Source organism: Hyposmocoma kahamanoa, unplaced genomic scaffold, assembly GCF_003589595.1.
Source record: "Hyposmocoma kahamanoa isolate Upper Pololo Valley unplaced genomic scaffold, ASM358959v1 100021, whole genome shotgun sequence".
NCBI lineage: Eukaryota > Metazoa > Arthropoda > Insecta > Lepidoptera > Cosmopterigidae > Hyposmocoma > Hyposmocoma kahamanoa.
This window is the reverse complement of record NW_020653200.1, coordinates 18,493,864-18,516,181: the sequence shown is the minus strand read 5'-3', so window position 1 is coordinate 18,516,181 and position 22,318 is coordinate 18,493,864. Positions and strand designations below refer to the sequence as shown.

The following is a 22,318-nucleotide window of genomic DNA, read 5'->3' as shown; positions in this document are numbered from 1 at the left end:
ACTACTAGAACAAATCGCAAAATTTAAATTAATCTTTTTATAGAATTTCTCAGGACGATTTAAAAGTATAAAAAAAAAACAAGATTATTAATTATTTAGAACGTCCTCATAGAAAATAAAAGAAAAAATCAAACCAGAAGTCAAAGGCACTTCTGCTCACAGAAGACTCCTCAAGTATCAAATTAGCAAATGTGTAAATAGACAAAGGACTCAATCCAAACTCAACGCGATCGGTAGACATTTTTCGGCAAAATACTTTGAAAACTGAACGCTGTGTCAGCAAGGGTTAGAAGGCATAGAGATTACGCCGAGTACGTCATCCGTCGCCAAGATAGGCACAGAGCCGAAGCTGCAGCTGTGCGGAGGCTGGGGCGGGCAGGGTGGCTACGCGTTGGAAGGATGCGTGGACGCGAGCCTGCTCCGGCCGCCGCCGCAGCCGCACTCCAGCCAGCTCGGGACCGTCTACGCCACAAAAAGGAGGAGGAGAAATGGGAAAAGGTAAGAGCTTTTTTTGATTAATCACTGTCGACGTTTTTTACGGACTCGACACGACTTTGAGTTTTCGTAATTTTTAATAATGACGGCGTCACTATTAAGTAATTAGCACTCCTCCTCCTCCTCGTCTTTATTCCCTCCATTATTTATCATATGTCAAAAAGTTATTTGGTAAAATCGTAGTAAGCAACTCCGAACGCTTTTACTTCTATTGTTACCTGCACTTTAGGGGCTTCCTGGTTTGTATGATTTTCTTGTTCTCCATTCTAAAATTTTTTATGGACGATGAAGATATCCTTCATCAAGGTTATTCATAGCTGTAATTTGTTTATAATACTTGAAAATGCTGTACTGTACTCCACATACAATAATCAGCACAGCGGTGTATAGTCGTTTTCCGACGGCTACATAGTTTTATAAAATAAATGTGTTTAAACCATATAGAATTCGCCTTTCGTGGTTATGTACTGTAATATTTTTACTAGTAACAATTTACAATACTAGAAAAATTAAATAATAAAAGTCATAAACAAGAAATAAATTTGTAACATCTACTTATATTAATATCTTTTTAAATTTCACTATTACTGTTTTAGACGCCGCTATCAAATATCCATACTGCTCAAAGTATTTTTAAAGTACTTTCGTATTAACATAATTAAACCTCATTCGATAACATATTTATAAAATAATGAAATAGTTTTTGTTCCTTACAGGATATAGATACCAAACGCACAATAAAAAGGTCATGAAATGTAACAAATTGATTTACAACAATTACGAAAATATCTTATAATACAAATATTTTTCAGCTATTAAAACCTTTGTTACGGAAATTTAGTTCTTGTGTATATAGATACATGATTTAGCCGGTACCGAACAATATCCGCTTTAAAATTGTTTGTCATTGTATATACATTAAGCGTTGCTGGATGAGACTTCCAATTTACAATAATCGCATTCGGAAAATTATTGTACGGTAATCATACAAAAAAACCATAAAATTTCAAATAGCTCAGCCGCGCTTTAGATTTCATGATTATTTTTTCCGACGGCAGGTTTACAATTCGTCGATCTTCGTAACGGTTTCCAAATGGATTAACTACATTTTAGTTGCGAACTATTAATAATATAAGCAAGTCGATATTTTATAAAATTTTATAGAATATCTATTATAAAATTATATCAAGTATGGAATATTGTATTTATAGCACTCATCCTAAAATGGAGATGTATATGTACTTTGTTTTGATCGTGAGACGCAACGGAACGACTTTGCCCTGTCCTAATATAATTTACTTACTTCTGAATTTGAATAATTATTTACTTTTGCTGTTTGTCACATCAGGAAGCTCCAATACCACTAGCTAACAATAATATAGTCAGTTAAATATAATTTAATTGTAAATAAAATATAATCTTTAATGAGATTATCAATGTTTGCCCCTTCACATAAAGTTTTATAACCATAAATATTAGCTAAGTTAAATTACTAATCCCATAATAATGTTCTCTAACATAATTAAGGATATTTTTGTTAAAGATTATTTTCGATTGCAAGTTATCGTTACTATGAAATTAATATGAAGTTCTCGTTAATATGAAAACGACATAAAAAAAAATATTGTGAAACTAATGCTGTTACCTAGGAAATAATCACTATAATACAACATATCCAGCTAATTTCTATATCCATAAAACTGAGAGCGTTCCGAATGGTGCGTTCAACAATTAGTTGCGGCCTATTATATTGATTCGATTACTAATTTATGGGGTGAATAATGGCTGTTGTATCGATACAGTTGAATCGATTCTCGCCGTGAATTTGTGACCGTGCAGCGCTGATTGATAATCGACTAACGGATTGATATGGGGCAAATTTCTATCTTTTAAAGCCATAATTTTCTGCTTCTAATTTTAATTGATGCTTGCACTCGTTACGCGGACGGTTTATTTTCGTTTAATTGAAAAGGTTTTCCTTATTTAATATTTCACTGCTAGTTTCGCAATTACCGAAACATCCTAAAATTATGTATTCTCATTTTTCAAAATAAATTTAGTACGTTATATATCCCGTATGAATTAAAATTACATACATTGTTTCCAAATTCTCTGTAAATACAATTTTTTTTAAGTTATCAAGTATGTGTGTAAGAGGCATGAAAACTGTGTAATTTATTTATCCAGTGACCATAAGACACATTAATTATGTATCTCTAATTTCATGTGCTTAGGTAGATATTTCTATTTCAACTGGCGTGTTGTATGAACTAGAAAATGTTGATATAAAAAATAACTCATACTTAATGCAAAATATAGAAATTATATACGTATCATAATTATATGGTTAAAAAGATTCTTGACCTTATGTCGCCTTGGCTCTGTATTGCTTTGCTTTTATTATATCGAAATAATTGCAATAAACCCGAATATTTTAATCTTTTAACTTACGATGATTATTAAGATTTACTTAATTCAATTCAAAGTATTTATTTCAGATAAAGGCCATAATAATCTTAGTAAAAATTAAGTTATGAGCTAGTATTGACATTATTCTTTCCATACGGCTAATATATAATTGAGTAATATTTTTTTAATTAAAAATAACTAACTGTTCTCACAGTCGGCAATGTATACGCTTTTTTAATAAGAGTCCTATTCATATTCAAAATTGGCATATCCTTATAGCAAAATTAGCTAAAATTCACGAGTTTTAAAACTATAGTGAAGTACCTACTTGGATAACAAAAGAGCCGTGGTTTCCCGTTTAGTTTTTGCAGGTAGTTTCGATTTATGATGTTTGAAATCAATATTATAAGTAATATATATGCACAAAAATGTTTATTTACAAAGTGCAACCCCTAGTTTCTTGGTCATTCTTCTCAGGAGAATCTGCTTTACAAACGAGGAATAAAAGTTTAATCAATATGACGATTTCAAGTGTAATTTGTCTACCTATGAAATAAGAATATTTTACTTTTAAATTGCTTTATGAAGCTCTTCGCAGGAGTAGCGAGTCTGTCTGAGAAAGCAGGAGGATTTTGGAGCTCTCTCGGAGGCCTTCCAGCGCAGATGCACACCCTTTCCTCACGATGGTCATGAAACTACCTCTCCGAACCTTAGTAGACTTCCCCGTTGCACTACATCGGAATGCGTTATTACATTAGACATGTAGATCGTTGGATGACCGCCGCAAATACCACAACTATAGACTGCACTTGACAGCACACAAAAATAGTATTATTGCCTGTTTTGTACAAGCATATTACACCGAACAGCCAGCAACTCACTCTCTCATTGTGCTTGCAATTGTCCTGGGAGATCTTCGGTGACCCAATGACTTTAATATTTAAATGTACACACGTAAGATATCTGTGTATAGTTCATAGAAGAGCGATTGAAATGGTATATATGTACTAGTCCTATGAGAAAAAATTAAGAAAAAAGAAGAACTCTATAGTATCTCAGTAGGTACTCGACCATGAGTTCACATAAAATTTATAGCTAGCGGCTGTGTAAAACATTTATTACATAATATTACTTCTTCTTTTGACTTTTCGGTAACCATGTAAACAGTAACAAACGTCACTGTAATATGACAATACCATTAATATTTGTATTTTTTATTGCTAAAATGGCAACTATCTTCTATAGTGATGTAGGCACGGTGTAATTAACTTGTAATTGGTAGTAGGTAGGTAAATCGCGTAATATCTACAGTTATCACCACAACTTTATGAAAACGTAATGTATTCCATATAAATGTCACAATAAATTATATTTCTTTCTTCTAGAATGATTAAAAAATTAAAACCTAATTAGAGACTTTTATTTTTACGATTTACGCAATGCACGCTTACATTAGAATAAAAAAAAATAGAAATGAGGACGTAGAGTAGAGATAAACGGAGGACGCATGGTATATGTCTATGAATACTCTTTCCAGGTATGGCAAGAGAAAGAGGTCGAAAGACGAACCGAAAAAGCCTGGAGAAGCCAATAGGCCTTGAAATAATACCTAGTGAAGGGTGACATACCGATGTCACTTAAATGTAGGCTCATGGAAATGTGTATACCTCCAGATCTAACCTATGGTGTTCAAATTTGCCTTTAACAGAAGCTCAGGAGTTAAAACACGAAGATTCCCAACGAGCTATGGAGTGCAGCATACTAGTATGAAACTAATAGATCGTGTCCGGAACACCACCCTGCGCTCACAAGCAAAAATTATCGATGATGCTCGGAAGGCGGTCAAGTAGAAGTGGTACCTACTAGGCTGGTCGCATCTGCTCTGAGCGAGTTTTGGGCCAAAATAACCACGGAGTGGAAACCCCACAACTGAAAAAGGAGGCGCGGTAGACCATATCGGCGATAACGGGATAATTTGGCCTAATTATGAATACAAAGATAAGACGAACTATTAGAAAAAAATCCTTCGATCCAGCCGGATTTGAAGCGACATCTTCTACTAAGTCACGGAACGAACCAGAGGACCTCTCGAATTTTCCTATGTGCTTGTTTATCGGATCTTTGTATTTGATTTTCAACGACTTTTTAGCCGTAGCGCCATCTCTGAGAAATCTATGAAAGTATTTCGTCACCCTGTAAGGTAACTTTACAGCTACCAACCCTGGCTAGAGATGTCGCTATTAACTTTAACTAAATGTATATTGAATTTCCTTTAGAACTGGCCAAATGTTGCCCAAAACCGGGCTCAATGGAAAAATGGGGGAGGCATTTGTCCAGCAGTGGGAAGGATAGGCCCCTAAAATAATATAAATATAAAACACTAACAAACAAATACCAATATAAAAAGGACACTTATCGACGACGGCTACGTACAACTTACGGTGGGCCACACCTTAAGTCCCAGTCGAGCAGTGACACTTTATATTACTTCACCTGGTTGCTGAGTGCGCATCGTAAGGCTAACAATGTATAAACGATCACAAATTCAACTTAATACATTTTAACTGCAATGTTTAATGATTCGCCATACATAACAATTAACATGCATGAAATCATGTATAAGCCAATTTAGTATCCTTCAGGGTTCAAATGGCAAATTATTATTTAACGGACTGACAGGGAACCATCTGCGGATGCGCAAGGGCAGGTGGTTCCGTAGTTATTGCGGACATACCGATATACAGTATGCCAGCAATTTTATTTATTTTAACTTTTTAAATGTTTGATCGGCTATGTTTGAATTCACAATTTGCAAGGAATTCATGATTAAGCGGTCACCATAATATTTTTTGTTAGAATTTTAGTTTTTTCTTCATATTTATATTAGTAACAGTACTCATCATAATATTTAAACATTTTAATGAGTCTACGTATACGACATATCTTAACAGACTAAGCGTAGAAACAAAAACGTCATAGTCAACATACAAATACAGTAACAATATGGCACAAAACACTCCAACAAATCAATTACCATTCAAACGCATCCAGGCGGCTAAACAAAAGGGTTGAAGCACTCCTGTTAGAAGCCATTGCACACACCAAGAAGTTAACAATTAAAAAACCAAGTGCGATCCAATTAACTCGCTCTCACCTACGATGGCAGAATACTAATTCGCAAGTAATGAGCGTAAAGGGCGTATTGTTTGCTCTATAAATAAAAAAGAAACACGCGGAAGTTTCCGGAGAATAATTTCATGATTACCAACAACCTTTGTGTCGGCAGCAATGACACTATTGTAGAGATCCTGTTAAATCGTCGATAACTTCATTACAGCTCTACTATTAAGGTGTTAAACTTCTTCATTAAAAACAACTTAAATATTAATTTATGATTCCTGCTTCATTTTATCTACTTAAGCATTTTAAATGAGTGAAGAGATGTTACAGGCTTCAGGGTTAATAAAACATTGAACGTCCAACATTCAATGAAGCGACACCTTACTCGCCTTAAGGTATTGGAGACAAATGACACTCTAATTGCCACGCATATGTGTGTATATCACGATATCCCAGATAGAACTTATTATTATGAACTATAACGTTTTGAAGTAAAGACTAAAATCGAATTATAGTGCATTATTGATACGCCACCGCAAAACGCTCGAATGCATGACGTATAGTGTTTAAATGAGGCGCGAACGTCTGATTATCGCTCGATAGTCGAGTTTGATCGCTCCAGGCGAAATTTACCTGTAATTTCTTCGCGATTTTTTGCGATTTCTTGTCGTGTGCCCTTGATTGTTCAATATATTAATTGATTATCACTAAAGACAGGTTTATACGATGCAATCGTGAGTAATTTTTTCATTTTGCTAAACTGCAAAGTTCCCGAGACAAGCTAATGTATTTATTTCACCTTTGAGTTAAATAATGATCTCTTTAGTGCCTATGTCTCTTTCTAAACTAGTTTAAAACCTGGTATTAATATGTAACATTTCTTAATCGATGTAATGAAAATTAGAGACCACCTTGTGGCGTTCAAGTCTTATAAATAAGCTCGTAGATAAATAATAACCATTATTGTGTAATTGACACCATTTATAAGAATTCTAACGGGCAACTTCGTATAGTCGCGGAAGGGTAAAGCTGATAAAGTCAATGTTCGGTATAATAATAACCGACTGCATTTTATAATCATACTATCAACTCACCGATTACGTGGTGTAATTAAACTGCAACCCTTTTACATTTTTAACGAAAACGTTCACTTTAAAGATTTTTAAACGCAGCGTAACGAAGTTGGTTTTAATTTGAAGCAGATGCGCTTCGATGCCGCGTTTTTACTGGTAGTTTAGTAGCAAGTAGAAATATACTTGCATGGTAACAATTTTAGTTAGGAGTCACTTCTTTTGGGCATACTCATTAATCACATCGCTATAATAAGATAGATAAATAAAAGATAAATAATTCATCTGATGCAAAGAAATTCACTGTTGTATGTAAGTAAATAACCCATTATAATTTGTAATAAGATATAAAAGCAAATTCATATTCAAGTAAACAGAACACATAGGTTTTTTAGTTTATCTGCCGTCAATGTACTCGTTATTGGAGACCGTTTGAACGCGACTCGACAGTTTTTGCTTCAACGACGCGTGCGCATACGTGACTCCAATGTCGATTGTCCTAATTAGATCAAAGGTGAGACCGACGGTCTTCAACTACTTGCAATTTTGTATGGGGTTCGTTACGATTAAAAGTGCAATTTTACGTTAACGATGGTACTACCATTCTATAAATATTATAATGAAACGAAAAATACTTTTTACTAAACAACGTGCGGTGGGTAAATGGATAGAGAATTATTTTTTAGATAAAGGCGCTTATACAAATTTACATTTGTATTACCAATAAAAAATAGGATACAAAAGTACTGTGGGCGACCCAAAAGGACTTGTAAAAAAACTAAACAATTAAAGGACTTGTAAATTGCGTATACATGTATTTCTATATTGATTTATATTAAACAGGTGTACCTATCTACGTTTGGCTAAGTAAATACTTGTCAATAATTTGTTACCGAGCAAAAAGTTCTTTTAAGTAGTATTATATAAACATTCTATGATGTTATGCAGCACTAAGAAGTTAGTGGATAAATCTATCAACCATTTTACGGTTTCAATGAATATACATGTTTATATTTTAAAGAGTTTGAACACAATTTGAAGTTGGCATCAAAAATTAATCCTAATACGAAATACACAATTAAATTTTAACGACGCTTTATCCACAAAGTGTCAATTACTTACGGATGGGGAGCAATTATAAAATACATTGCTTTTGCGTTCGTGAATTGAAGACGAATCACTTTCCGACATTATTTGAAATATTAATTAATTATGGAATAAGAATTTGTGGAAGAAACTTGCACTGTTTTATGAGAACCTTTACTATTTTAGTAAATTATTTATAGCATTTATGTTTATTTGCAAAGTGCAATCCCTAAAACTTCTTGGTCGTTCTTCTCAGAGATGTCGGCACAGTGAACGAGCAGTAGCTTCAAAAATTACGTTTTCAAGTGTAAAAAATTTGCTAAATAAAATAATAATAAATTATTATTTTACTTTGCCTGAAGAAACAGATATATTATTATTTACATCATCTGTTCTGACGTCGCTTTGAGTATACAGTACCTTAAATGATAATAAATACAAGGAGACCAATAAAATTTTAAGATAGTAAATTTATACAAATACACATTTACATATGAAATATGATATTCGGAGTTTAATAATAATAATAACGCACACACTCAACATAACCCCGCACTAGGGAAACCCTGTGTCGCGGGTGCCATGGACACACTCATAGACAACCACAAATTACACCCAAACTCACGAGATAAATAAATGTAGGCCATACAAATATTTCTACCGGCCCGGGAATCGAACCTGGGATCTCTGCGTGGCAGTCCGGCATGGTAACCGTTCGGCCACGGAGGCAGTCAAATAATAGGGGTTAAAGTATGAAATTGCCGATTTGTACTGAAAATCTAAATTGTTTATTTTTTAAATTTTTAACAAATTTATTTAATCAAAATAATAGGGGTTAAAGTATGAAATTGCCTATTTGTACTGAAAATCTAAATTGTTTATTTTTTAAATTTTTAACAAATTTATTTAATCAAAATAGTTGCCATTATTATATATACATTGCTGCCATCTAATGGGAAGGTTATTAATGCCTTTGCGATAGAACTCCGACGATCTAGACTGCACAAACTGTGTGAAAGCATTTTGTACTGCCTCCTGGGAAGAAAACTTCTTGTCACGTAGATAATTGTCCAAATCACGAAAAAAATGGTAGTCCGTTGGAGCAAGGTCTGGTGAATACGGAGGATGACGAATGGTTTCTAACTGCAGTTCCTGAAGGGTCAAAATGGTTTCTCGTGCTGTGTGAGGTCTCGCGTTGTCGTGGAGCAATAATGGTGAAGATCGATTCATGAGTCGGGGCTGTTTTACTGCTAGTTTTGTCAACATGGTTCGGAGTTCGGCACAATAGACATCTGCCGTTATTGCTTGACCAGATCGGAGAAAACTATAGTGAATAACACCACGCTGAGACCACCAAACAGTTACCATTACCTTTTTATTGGTAAGTTTTGCTTTAGGACACTGTTGTGGCATTTGACCTGGGGTCAGCCATTGCATTTTTCTTTTCCGGTTATCATAAAGAATCCACTTTTCATCACATGTTACAATTCGATCCAATATTCCTTCATTTCTGTACCGGTTCAACAAGGCAACACAAGTTTCAACACGCGTTTCTTTCTGCAGATCAGTCAAATCATGAGACACCCATTTTTCGTATTTTTTTATTTTATTGATTTGACGCAAGTGAGTCAATATTGTGGGTAAGGTAACGTTAAACCATGCCGCTAATTCCTGGGTAGTTTGACTAGGATCGGCTTCCACTATCTCTCTTAATTCATCGTTATTCACCTGTGTGGGCGGTCTTCCTCGTGCCTCGTATCTTTAAGTCGAAATTTCCATCACGAAAGCGTTTAAACCAAAATCGCACGGTGCGTTCATTAGTAGACCTCTCTCCAAACGCAGCATTGATATTGCGGGCTGTTTCTGCCGCGTTAGTTCCGCGTCGGAACTCGTATTCAAAAATCACTCGAATTTTCGCAGTATCCGTCTTTCTTGTCTAAATTGAATAACAAAAACAATTGAAAGTCGATATTCAAATGTTTCAAATTTAAAAAAAAAATCACAAACCATTTGAAAAAAGTTTCATTCGAAAACCTCAAACCATGAAGATTCTATGAACATTCAAAGAACCTATTGCAATAAAACGGCAATTTCATACTTTAACCCCTAATATTAAAGTGCGTCGGGATTAACGTAAAAAAACTAGATATTAACAAGCAACGTCAAAACAGTTTTACGTGCTTATGACGGCAAATAGCCGACTATCCTATAAAACGCTATTTCAGAAGATATTTTTAATTTATTCTAAGGGTCATAGAGAAGAAGAGAAGGAGGAAGAGGGTTCAATAAATACAAGTACACTCTTACCGTTCATTAAATACAATCTGACCGTCTCGTGCATCTTCTCTTGTGACTTCTCTTTTTCCTAGTTAGAGCTTTAAACATGTAACGATAATCATCTATGCCAATATACATATTATATAATAGCCCGCGTTAAAAAAACAAGCGTATAATATAACGGGCTCCGCTGCTAGAGCCGCTGAGTACCTTCCCAAAAAAGGCTCAAGTACTCCAACCTCAGCCAGTGCTATAGCTTTAATACTTTTTCGATAGAAACCGCTGATCCTTTAGACCTTACATTAAACGCCTCGCTAAGGTTTCCTAGTTCAAGCCTCCATAGAGCAGAAATGTTGCCAGATTCTTGCGCACGATGCCCCACGACTCGGAGGTCCATGAAATTTGTTGATAAATAATAAATGAATACTATGTTGTACCGACCCCACCTAGTGGGATAAGAACAGGAAGAAGAAAAGAATAAATTAATACCAATTTTGCTAGAAATTGCACTAAGATGGATAATTTGCTTTTTTCTATATTTATATCGTTTATCTACCAGCACCGATATACACCGTTTGTCATCCTGCCTGATCGCTAAAATCTATAAGTACAAGGTGCCAACTCTCTCAAAAAAGTTAACAACAAAGTTATAAAATTACAGCATTAATTAATTTGGATGGACGGAAACATCAAAAAATTTGTAAATAAACTGCTTAAAGTTCTCTATAAGAAAATACCTATGTCAATATCTCCGGTCGCAGTCAGGTCATAGTGTGGCATGAGTCTGTTCTTTATTTTCGTAGATTAGTTCAGCTCCTAGAATCATCAAACAAATCTTTTGGCAATCAGGATCGTATGCACACCACGAAGAACGTATTAGTTGGGCCAATGTTTCTGGTGACAATATACCTTCAAGCCATCCTAAGCAGAACTCCAATATCAACAATTCGACGTCTGGTTGAAATGGCTCAGATGAGTTTTATATTCAACACAGGAGGAACAGTTAGAGTATTTATATTCTAAAGAAAATAGCTATTTTTATTTTACTTACATTTAAATTAGTTTTAACGGTTTCACATGGAAACTATGTTTGTAATTCAATAATAAGTTCCAATTGATATTTCTAACATGCGTTGGGTATGGCAGTCTACGGCTTTAAAGTAAAATGTATTTCATAAAATATAATTGTCAAGTAAAGATCTAAACGATAGCAAGAAAGAGCTGGCATGTTTTTCTACATTATCTTAATTAGTTCAAGCAAACAGTAATTTTCAATTTTTCTTTGCACACTTTCCTTCAGCATTCTTGATTATTATTTATTATAATGTGTTAGAAAAACTGGATTGAAAGAGTTATTGCCCAAGTTTCTAACTTTATATTTGTTAATAAAACTGTCAAGTGCAAAGTAAATTATGTCGTTTGAAGGAAAATGGTACCTATATGACAGGTATGTTTTACAAAGATCATGGCGCTAATCGCCCACGTGGATTCTTCTTGACTTTTTGTCACAATTATCCAATGACGTCTGGAAATTATGACAGTCAGTCACATTCCTCTATTGTGTCTGAAACTTCACATTTTAAAGACTAGTTTTTGTTCTTAGGCGTGCTAAGAAGAAGTCAATTCAAGAAGTGGTCAATTCAAAAATGGTCATTTTCCGAACTGGTTATTTGAAGATGTGGTCATTTCTCATTGTGGTTCTAAGCCGCCGAAGGGTGCTATCTTATTTCCCATCGCCTTCATCAAAATTAATATAAATATTTATATGTAAAGATTGCGATGAATTGAGCGAGTTATCGTTTGATTTGATACAATACTAAAGTACATATAGAAATGTAAATACTGAAGAACTGGAAGATGGTGATCGAAATTCTGCAACTTGCTTTCGATGGGTATTCGACTCTCAACGCTTATTGACTATGGCTCATACATATAGTTATTGGTACCATTAGTGTCAGTTGCACAAAATTAATAGATAAATAAAGTTTATATTTTACGTAAAAAGGAGTTTCGAACCCTGACTCTTAAACTAGGCCTATGTTTTAGCATATAAATAAACATTTTTATTTTATTTGTTTATAGTTTTCAACACCCGTTAAACTGATTGACATACATTCTACCACTTTTATCAAAAGAAGATCAACTAAGTTTAAGCCTTTAAAAATTCCAAATTATGACAACTTTATCGATGATTGTGTATTGTGTGTAATAATGTTACTATCAAGTTGCAATGTGTTATTGTGTATCGAAGTGAACTAACAATTATCTCACAACAACTGTCATTCTCTATTAACCAGTCGGGTAAAGGCCACCGCACACTGGCAGTACGATGCGCGCCCACAGTGCGTATCGTCTATAACAGTTGTATAAATGAATTAATTTTCTGCAATTTTCACCGTAGGTATGGATGTGCGTCACGGTTCCGCGAGCCCGTTAGGCTCACCGGACACTAAGGAGCCACGGATGTCATGCTATTCCTCCTAGCGTGAGAATTTGTTTGACGGCTGATCGTATCGACGTCACTCATATATGAACACTTACTTGGAATTGGCCAAGTTGTTATTTTACACTTTAAACTTTTTGTAAATACTTTCGAGTACATTACTATTTGTTCGTATTTATTCACATAATTTGAATTCCATACCTTCTGTCAATAAGTAAAAAAGCATTATGACGACAGCAATGTTAGAAGCATATTACTGAAATTGTTCACGTTATTGAAAGTTTATGAGAGTTCCTTGTACAGTCAAGACACGTCAAGCTTGACACTTTGTACTTGGACCGTTCTTATCGTAAGCGTCATAGAGTTGGATGTAAGTCTTAATTATCAGCTTGACGTGCTCTTGACTGTACTACGAACTCTGATCTTAAAAAAAACGTTGTTCAGCAATACATGCTACGCCCGTAACTCGTGTTTTATGGTAAACGGCGGCACAAGCCATGTACGGAAATTAATGGGTTACGCATTATGATCGTATTTGACATTGTACTTAGTCTAGTATTTTATTGTTTCTGCAACATAGTCTGCAACCTTTGTAATGTAAAATTTAAAAAAAATCCACTTAATAATAGTAACGAAGCCATCAACTTTTTATTCAATATATTCGTATTATTTCAAATCCCCACTGTCAGTCAGTTAAGTCAAACAAAAACCCCATTTGTTACGATTCTAGAAAACTGTTTTCGCTCCAATGACCACTTTCATCAATTGACTCACAAAAATTAAGTATTGCATCGTCGATGTTAATTTATTACTCTAATGTTACGTTTGATCAACAGAAATTTGAAAATTGACACAAAACAAAAATACTACATGTTCCAATAAATTTTACATTATTTCTTTATTTTTAAGGCATACTTAAACTATCACTACAGTATACCCAATGCGACAGTCTAGACAATATGATTAATAACAAATATTTATTACCTATCTCTTATAATTATAATCATATTTAAATACATTTACTGATAATGCCTTTGCCGAAGCAATTTAAGTTTTTCTAAAGTACTTAATAAAGTAAGTACTTAGCAGAAAAATTTAAAGTTCTATAGAATTAGAGGTCAAGGTAAATTTAGATATGACATTAACAATTACGTATATTTTTTTACGCAAACTGTAGAATACTTCGCTCTGTGTGCTTCAAGCCTAACATCCGGTCTGTGCTAGCGCAGGCGCAGGAGATGCATCGAACTCATTTACACCGAGGTTTTTATTATATGTATACTCTTATTCCGTTAGTTATTATACTCGTGTATGATTAAAATTTACGATTATTTACTCGGAGTAAAGGATGTTCTTTGTATGAATATCAATTTTAGTTATTATAGATTTGGAAAATGATACTGTGCTGAATTGTCGATCACCAAAAACGTCGTTTTACTTTTAATTTATATTTTTATGACAGTGATCGCATAGAAAAAGCAAAGATTAGAACGCATATTTTTAGCAACAACGTTAACTATCTTATAATTTTATGTAGCCATAATATAATCAAGTTTTTTTTAAGTCATACTCATTGTTTCATGACATTGACTGATTATCCGTAGTTCTTCGCACGATAGCAAAACTCAAGTCTCTATACACTTTCATTAAAGGCGCATCTAGATAATAAACACCGATTATTGCAATCTAATGTTATTTTTATCAATTTCTTTCATGTGCTTTCATATTTCTATCCAAATTATTCTTTTTTAACTTCACTCCAATGTAATATAAACTTTATTATCTTCGCGTTGGTACCGAAATTAGAAACGCCAAGTTAAGATCAGACTTTGTAGTCTAAACACGGAATAGAACATTCATTAATCATAAGAAACCAAATTGTTTTAGATCTAGTTGAATAAAACGAATTTGAGTTCTATTACATTTGAAAAATGGTTTGTAATTGCACGTGTAACGTTTAGGAGTTAAAGTACAGCGTAGTCAAACAGCGAAAGATTGACATTTAAATGCTTAAGTGGAAGTGAAAGGCTGAGAAGGCGATATTTTTGATTAAAATTGGAAAATAATTGCATCTCCCACGAGGTTGCGACGGTTCACGTAATGGTGTCTACCATTTTCCTCTTTTTAGTTTTAGTCATTTTGTGTCGGGTCGGCTGTGAGAAACCGGTTATTTCCGGTTGTTTTGGTTTGCGTCTACGATTTTTAGTTTTGCGAAACGTTAAGAGACGTATATACTATTTTTTTTATACAAGTACCAATCTAAATATTTACAAGTTTAACAGTATTGAAAATATTAGAGAACATCATCAATTTTACCAAGACCTGTACCTATCTCTATATCAAGAACATTTTACAGCGTTCCTTATTAATCTACAGATCTTCTTTGACTGGTTCATACCAATACCGCAATCGAAATAAATGATGCTTGACCAAACGGACCGTACAAAACACAAAAACTACGAAATTACAATACCTAATAAGTTTGTTGTTTACTATAATCAACATTGCTTCATTAAACATAATCTTACTACGTTAGTGAGAAATACGGACTACAAAATCTTTCAAGCATTTCAATCCCGTCAATGTCTTCATGAACAGAATTGCATGTCATTGAAATTAGAAAGTTAATCGTTGAATAATAATTGACATTCAAAACAAAAACAAAAGCCACCAAAATAAAGTCGTCGTTAATGAAGTCAACAAAAATAAAATTCACGTCTCTGAAAAGAAAATGTTTCCAGTTTGCGCAGCCGAAGAAACGCGAAACATTTGAAAAATACTTAAAAAGTACCTTGCGTTTGTTCGTTAAACAATAAACAAGTAAACGAATTGTTCGAAATACACTCGTACCTTTTCTACTCACGGATATCATAACTGTGAGCATTACAAAAATTATTCGTACACTTCAAACTGTAAGTTTGACATTTAAAAACGGCATGTGAGAAACATCTGCCCATAATCAGTTGGATTAAAAATTATTTTCACATTTTTAGCGTTAATGCTGGAACGCGTGTGGTCTAGAAAAAACTGAGCCGGCGAGTGACAACGATTGAGCTTCATTTAGTTGATTAACTCGTCTCTAATTTGTATTTAATTAATGTATTGTCAAGTAGAAAACGTAAGGCTTTTTTAAAATGATACTTGTCTTATTACAAGCTAACAGGGTTAACATTTTAATAATATGGGCATTATAAATACGCGAATTTGAGAAACATACATTTAAAAAATAAGATGTAAGGACAATTTGTTCAAGTGGGGATTTTCGGATGGTTCTAACTTGAGTTGTTTGTGCGGTGCGATTCAAACGATGGCCCATCTCACATTGTACCCCGCGTGCTCTAACACCTGCACACTTGAGGATTTAATGGCGGCTACTACCGACGCGGTCGGCGTGGCTGAGTTCTGGGCCACAATAGTATAGAGTATGCCATCTACACGATAAGAAGAAGAATGTAAAAAAATTAAAACAACGACGAGAATCATACAGCAAATTGCAAAATTATATTTAAAATCCTTAAAATTTATTAAATACAAAAAAACTTTAAAATTTACGATCGTAATTAAATTTTTTATTGAATTGATACTCAATTATTTTTTGTGAAATTACTCCACTAGTTTGTTATAATTATTAATACAAAGATCGTAATACGAAGAAGATTTACGATCGTATTTATTTTGCATTTGAAAAAAAAAATTATATCAGCTTTACTTTTGCCGTTAATCTAACGGATGCTTAACAATAAATTGTTTGTACTTTTTAAGCATCCATTAAATGGACGGCAAATTAAAACTGACACAATGAAATAGTTCGTATATTGAACGGCGCCCCGGACTGGGAATCCTAACGTAGTCATCCGTGTATCGATTTAGAACGTAAAAAAACAATGCCCGACTACCATCACTAAGAAAAGTTGATGTACATCAAAACTTTTATGAGATATTTAATTCTTATTTCTCGTGTTACATTATTGTTATTAGATTTTGCAGAAGAATTAGAAAAATGGTGCAAAAAAAATATTTGTTTTACTTACAAAATATCTTTGTTTGTTTATTGTATTAAAAATATATTATTATATATTTTTGGATTTTCACATTTTATTTTGAGGCTGTTTACGCTGGTCATGACTTCTTAAACGTTGAGACAGTTAGAATATTTCTGAGAACTTTTGAGTTCACGTAAAAACTTATACGGTACAGTATACGTAGTAAACATCAAAGTTCTCACTTACTCCAACGTTCGAACATAGCAGTACTGCTCAAATCTTTTGAGTTTTTTAAGTTTTTGTTACATATTTAAGCTGATGGCTTTATAGCCAATTCTCAATATAAAAAATAATGAAGCAAACATTGGACAACTATTGTTATGTGTCAACGTTGCAGAATTCACGATTTAACTCAAAGTTTTATGACACAAATCAATATTGACAACATATTTTACGAAGTACATAAATTTTCAAACAGTCACGACTGCTGACTTCTTCAAAATTTGCAAATTCAAAATGGGCATTGTCCTTTCAGTTCATGAACTAAATGGTGCCCTGGATTAGGTCTTAAAAAGTTCGATACATGAGTTCGTGAGTCGAACAACGTCAAGTTCTCGCGTAATGGTTTAGGTCTTGCAAAATCGAAATATAACTTCAAGTTCAAGTGAAATAATGATTTAATCCATAGGTTAAATGTTTACATTTGAAAACGTTATTTTTTAAGCTAAGAATGAGCAAGAAACTGTAGAGATTGCTCTTTTCAAATAAACTTAAATGTTATGGAATACACTTTGAATCTTAATTGTGTGGAATCTAGACTGTTATTGTTTATAATACCTTTAATGTAAGTTTTAAACTTAGGAAACTGAACGATGCTGTGGAATATGAATTCACACAGTCATTCGAGGAACCATCAAAATATATGACACTCCAGTAGAGTACCGCATTTCAAATATTTTGGTTTCCAAGGATTCCAAATGTAACGTTGACATAAATCTTAGAATAACAATAGCAAACAGGCTTTCCATAATAAAAAAAACACGTTCTTATCTGATATACCCATGCATTATTAGATTTAAATATCATTATTATATAATTTTATATTATAAATAAAAGATTCATTAAAACTTATGCCTGAAGTAACGCGATGTAAAGGACAGTCACCAAAAAAAGATAGATTTGAGGTTTTTAAAGTATAAAGTGTTGTGCTGGACGCGAGTGGAGAGAAGAAGCTGGACCGAGAGAAATACAAATAATGACGTTTTAAAAAGAGATCAAAAAGGGCAACATTTTAAAAGCAATAGAAAACAGAAAGGGCACAGTGTTTGAACATGTGTTACGTATGACGCATTCATAAATGCTATAATTAATGGGGAGATAGAAGAAAATAAATTTCAGTAAAGGAGAATAATATGTAAAAAAGAAGATATGTCAATAAGGAGACTCTACAATTGTTTTTAATTTCTTCTTCCCTATGACAACGGTAGCTTTGAAACTCAATTACTAATAATATCTAACAAATATATCACAGTGAGTGTGTTGATATATTTTAAAGCTTACCATTGGATGTTAAATTGCAATGGAGATCACAATTAATTAAGGTGTCGAAATGGTTCGGCTCTATTTATTCCCACTAGTTCAATGTAGGGAACTTTTGTATTACAATTGTTCCACGTGGAACTGAGTACATGGAATTACTGGGAATAAACGCTTTAGTTATATTTTCTCAGTTTCACAACTGACGGCACTTTGCTTTAGGGATGTGACGGCAACATGAATAGTCTAACTTCTCACTAACTTGTCGTGCACAAATGTAAGCAGAATTCTGAACCTAGAGTACCTCTGAGAGATAAGGGTAAAGAAATTAACATTGTTACATTAACAAATGAATAAAAATGTAATTTATCTCCAGAAGAAAAGTAATTTTTTTGCGAAACGTAGTGATAGACAAAATATTGATACAAGGATCAATATGAACTGGTTGTTCTTGACATTTGTCTTCACAAAGTCACAAATTCGTGTCATTGTATACGTTTCTAGAAGTTTATAATTCAAAATTGGCCTTATACAAGGTATTCTTGAACAAAAGTTTATGGAAAAAGTTACTATTACATTACAGTATTTCTTACAGTTTTTGCGCATTTGGATGACAATCCAATCCATGAAAGTGATCCATAGCTATTTCTACATTATATTTTAAAACAATTATAAATGATCAATCTACAAAGACCAACCCATAGAGTTTCTTACTCATTCTGTGTTACGAAAGAGTAGAGTTTGATTAATTTCATGATTTTTTATTTATTTAACGGACTTAATAAATGGTCCTGAGAGTGGTAACGCATTCTCACAGAAGACTAATCGTGTATAGTTTGTAAAAAGATTTATCAAATTTAAAAAAATATTTTTTTACATTTAACACGTCGATTTTATTGCTATGGACGATCCATTTTTTTGTAAAAATTTCGTAAATGTAAGTTCATGGAACAAAAGTTAATAAAAAGTAATATGCTATACCCAATTGTCTAATAAAGGCACACCTATTTATAATTAAAGAAAATAGTAGTCCGGTTTATATTGTTTGTACCACGAAACCTCTGAAAAGCAAGTCTCACGCAATTAGGCGCACGTTGCTAAACAGGTTCCCTTACACAAGCAGAAAACTTTTCATTGTTTGCTTTTATTTCTATATCGAGCGCTAAAAACGTCTAAGAAACGGTTCCATTTCAGTTCGTGTTGAAGGGGTTTCTGAAAAACTCGACACAATTACAACACGATATTCTATTTTAGTAGGCCATTGTTCATAAATGAAGGTGACGAAAGGACTAGTAATCAAAATTAAAATATTTTTCTTCAGTTTACTCTCAGACACTTAGTATTATTTGCTAATAACATTTAAAGATGGTCCACATTATAAGAAGATATATTAATTACTAGTATTTATTTGGTCTGTGATTAATACCGACACCGGTAATGCATGTAACAGCCTGGCATTACGGGCGGCTATTTATGAACGACAAAATTCGATTGTCTACAATTTGCTGCAATTTATTATGATTATTAGTTCATATATTCCTAATTAATTATGAAAAAAAATTTAATGTACCGTTGTTTTATGGCACCACGTAACTGGACGAACAAATCGCGCGCCTGGTGGTACGCTACACACCTGTCCATAGCAGTTGCAGTGCCATTTAGAGCTTTGAATCTTTAAATCGGAAAGATCAGAAGCGCACTGCCATTACGCCCGTGATCCTGACACATAAGTTGACAAGTCTCATGTGTCTGTAATTTAACCAGCACCCTTACCTTTCAAAATGGGTGGCATAAACAGGTAAGGTGGTAGTGCCTCCCAAGATGAAATAACTGCCTCCGTGGCCTAACGATTACCATGCTGGACTGCCACGCAGAGGTCCCGAATTCGATTCCCGGGGCCTACATTTATTTCTCTCGTGAACTTGGGTGTAATTTGTAGTTGTCTATGAGTGTGTCCATGGCACCTTAGATGCAGGCTTTCCCTAGTGCGGGACTATTAGAAATTAAAAAACTTTCACAAGGAGCTCTACTGCTACTTCCCGCCGCAGCTGTAATAACGTCTGATTTATTTCCTAGACAGTCACATACACACTACTCGACTGCATTTTTTATTCAATTGTATGAGACTTTAAGCTACAGCTAGGAACTCTTTAAGATCCATGTTTTAGTGCTAGAGAATTATGAAAATTAACGCTCTCGGGCATTTGACGTAGTCAAAAAATCTCAATATTCAATTCCCTAAAACAGTGTTTATGTCAACGAACAAATTTATTCCAAGGTTTAGGTGAATCGCCTTTTCGGTGACGACATATGTTTTTATAAATAGCGCCTGGAAGCGTTTGTGGTAGGCTTTCATGTATTACAAAGGTAACTAATTACCACTTGCATGGTGAAGAAAAACTTGTGCCCTTGTCAATGCGCGTGCGCGTAGGACATATCCTAAACATTCTTTTCAGGGGATCCCCGTGTTTAGAAGTAAAACGTAGTGTGATGTTGATGTAGGTACCGAACATATTTATTCTCTCAGAGGATATCCTCGAGTTTATACGAGATCAGTTTCAGAGTATTCATATGGCAATATAATAAACTTTTTTAAATTTGTTATAAGACCCAGTGACGGGACTAATACGTCGCCTATCTGGTGGTAAGTGACACGCCTGTCACTGACATGCAGTACACCAAAGCACTGGCTTTAAATCACAAAAATCAAAGGGGCACTACCACTGCGCCCATCACTCTGAGACACAAGTAAACTAGTTCCATGTACCAGTAATTTCACCAGCGCCCTTACCGTTCGAAACCGAAACGCGGTAATGCTCACACTACTGCTCGGCGGCAGAAATAGGTACGGTGGCAGTACTTCCCTGGACGAACTCTTTCACGTTATGCAATAATGAATAAAACCATCTAACACATTCCACTCGAATACGTTGACAATTCACATCAAGTGAGATATTTAACCTACCTGGTTGCCAATAAAAAAATGCAAGTCCCGCCCCCTTTTTTGAGTTAGATAAAAAAGGGTAATAATCGTCATATATTTTATAATGTTTGCAGCGAACGGAAACGTAGTTAAAATATTTACACCTTTATAGAGTTTAGATTTTCGTGTCTACTCTATTATCAGTAGTTCCAAGATTCCTACCGCGGTCTGACTTTTTATTCTCTCGCAACTGGAAATGTCCTTGTCGATTTATTACTACTTAGCAATCGCTTCTTGGCCTTACTGCGTGATTGCGCTCCGAAATATAAGGAAAATTGAAAACTCGTACTGTATTAAGAAATCTGTAACTAATATTTGTTCTTTAAGATCTTTATTATGCACTATGTATAATTTGCATGCAATAAATAAATACTTTGCAATTTTTCTATTGTTTCATTTAAACAATAAAATTTATACCGATACCTCGATTATAATATTTACTGCTCAAACGTAACTTTTTCGTAATTGAGTCTTATTATACGGCATCAAACAAATGCTTTGGAATTTGTTCCACGAAAAATATACTGTACGGTTCGCAGCGAAATTATCTTAAAGTGTTAGTGTAATCGCTACGATTATTTATGATTATTTAAAATGGTTTTTTCGAAATCTACTACAATTATGTTGTTTCAAACTGTATCAGAATTTAGGTTATTAAATTGTGGTTGTTGCGAAACAATTTCTAGATTTGTATAATTGATGCATTAATTTATATTAGAATTTTATTTTAGCCAAATAAAAAAAACGGTACAAGAACTATTATTCTCTACCCTCGCTACAGTCAGTATAAAAATCCCTTTCCTTTTTTTGTATCCAGTACTGAAATATTAAGCCCACTACACCCGGTCCGCGGGCAACGTTTAAATGACTTATCATTATGTAATTACTATCATTGTCCACACACACACCCCAACAC

At 33.9% G+C, this 22,318-nt stretch overlaps 1 protein-coding gene across 1 annotated transcript in view; it reads left to right on the top strand.

The window, feature by feature from the left end:
- Window positions 1-309: 309 nt before the first annotated feature.
- Window positions 310-22,318, top strand: part of LOC113232993 (aryl hydrocarbon receptor) — a 99,523-nt gene continuing 77,514 nt past the window's right edge. The window contains exon 1 of the mRNA XM_026468042.1: window positions 310-498. The gene's annotated coding sequence lies outside the window, so the exon portion shown is untranslated. The remainder of the gene's footprint in view (window positions 499-22,318) is intronic.